Below are 2,192 nucleotides of genomic sequence, written 5' to 3' on the forward strand. Positions count from 1 at the left end.
AATGTGTGCTTGCGTGTTGCAGTCATCACAGTAGCTTTGGAGCATCTGAGCAGGACATAGACCATTCAGGATCAGTAGAACAGATCTGTAAAAACAATTCTGTAAATAGATGTGTGATAAAGCATCATGACTAATCATGAACAATGTTTTCAGGTAAACTTTGACCAAGACACATAACATTTATAACACTTATTTTTGAAAAAGACAATTACATGAAAAACCCATGCTTACTTACTCAGTGACTGAGAATGATGACTTGAAAACATGAATGGTAGTGACACAGACAGCACTTGGATGTTTTTTGTGGTTTAACACAATTTGCCAAAGCAGTCCACATCTTGAAATCCAGATGTTTGAGCAGGAAATGGATGAAGTACATGAGTCTGTGACTGGAGCCTGAGTGCCTGAGTTATGGTGTCCCTCTGAAGCTGTGCATTCAAACATGACACAGCTGTTAGCTACGTGCTACTACTCAGCATGTTTATTCTTTGCACAGGTTTACATGTTTACATTTCTATATGCACAATTGCACACATTACAAGTGGATTTTTCTCAATATATAACCAAACTGTAACGCATAACCAGCTATGTTTATGCTGATGAAACCTCAAACATACACATACACTCTGGTTTAGCGGTTTTTGTTGTTTTTGTTTAAGACATACTTACAGGATTCATCTTCCTCTACAGCAAGATTCCTCTTCTGGGACAGCTGACCTCTGGCCTGTCTGTTTGTGAATGCCTGTGCCACTGGCCACGAGCATCTCAATGGAACGTAGTGTGTTTCACATTGGGCAAACATACCTGTATGTAATTACACAGCAAATTTAGTTGTAAGTAACAGTACACATGCTTTTGGTTAACAGGTAAAAGACAAGATACATGACTTCATTTATGGGCAACATTATTTCCAACAAAGTATGCATAACATTCAGAATGCTCATTAAAAACAGAAATACTTACATAGTGTGATTCCTCTTCTGCCCTCATTTCTTGCTTTGCTGCAAGATAATTCTGAATATGTGTGTTAGTGGAAAAGCTTATTACAAGTTTTGCACAGTTTTGCTTTGGATCATAGTATTTGTGTTGCTAAAGACATGCATTTTGCAAGAACCTGTTTAGTGTTACACTTTGTTATTGCTACCACTTCTGTTCTCAAACAACATAATGTGGACAGAATATGACATGTAATAGTAACTGTGTGTTCAATATCATAACTGCACATACATTTCTATAGTTGTAGTCAGTCAGTATTTAGTAAGGGGTTTTGGTAGGGAAACCATTATATCAGTGAAATAAGTACAGCATCATGAAAGCTGTAGTATGTCTGTGTAACTTCAACAATTACATCGTCTGTGTCTTTCACATGTATACGTGTAAATGCAGGGCCTATAGATGTTTGAGGTTACACAGTAATAACACAAAATCTGCAAGAGCATATAAGTCACATTATATAACAGGTATTTTATGATCTGTTGAAGGTTCACAATTACTAAAGGCGTGCAGTTATTAACATGTCAACAATAGGAATCATAACTTACTAAGGCAGTTCATATGAAGTGCACTACTGATTAGTATTTCATAACATATTTTTATATTATGATGTTATATTTATTATTATTGTTACTAGAACATTTATGAGTTTTATTTATGACAGATATGTTATGCAGTGAAGTGCAATTACATAGGGCAGAGTTGTATTGAATCAGCTGAGTTAAAGTATCCATTAGGAACCAAGGCAGTTCATATGTAATGTGGCCCTGTCACTGAAACAAATGGTTTTGTAGGTTGTGTGGTTGCTGAAGGTTCACAATTACTAAAGGCGTTCCGTTATTAACATGTCAACAATAGGAATCATAAGTTACGAAGGCAGTTCATATGAAGTGCATTAGTGATTAGTATTTCATAACATATTTTTTTATTGCGAGGGCCCGTCCATCGCTGCTTGCAGCTTTAATTTTTTTTTTCTTCAGACATAAAGTAAATTGCATTTTTGAAGGCCCATATCCTCCCAAAAACTCACAAAAATTTGCCTATCCCCCCCATGTCAGGTGTAAAATTACGTATTTTGGGGGTCTCACACATGCACGCACGCATATGTCTCTACAGCGCCACCTAGCTGTGCGTTTTTGGAGGTGCCCCACACCACGGTTTCGCCCACGTCTACTATGTATGTAACATGCCCAGACGCA

At 37.1% G+C, this 2,192-nt stretch overlaps 1 long non-coding RNA gene across 1 annotated transcript; it reads right to left on the reverse strand.

Moving 5' to 3' along the window:
- Nucleotides 1-389: 389 nt before the first annotated feature.
- LOC113744944 (uncharacterized) lies at nucleotides 390-1,017 on the reverse strand. Its single transcript, XR_003461914.1, has 3 exons — nucleotides 964-1,017; nucleotides 670-804; nucleotides 390-428 (listed from the first exon to the last, which is right to left on the reverse strand). It is a non-coding gene; the product is annotated as an uncharacterized LOC113744944 (long non-coding RNA).
- Between the last annotated feature and the right edge of the window lie 1,175 nt (nucleotides 1,018-2,192).

Source organism: Larimichthys crocea, unplaced genomic scaffold, assembly GCF_000972845.2.
Source record: "Larimichthys crocea isolate SSNF unplaced genomic scaffold, L_crocea_2.0 scaffold323, whole genome shotgun sequence".
In the NCBI taxonomy this organism is placed as follows: Eukaryota; Metazoa; Chordata; class Actinopteri; family Sciaenidae; genus Larimichthys; species Larimichthys crocea.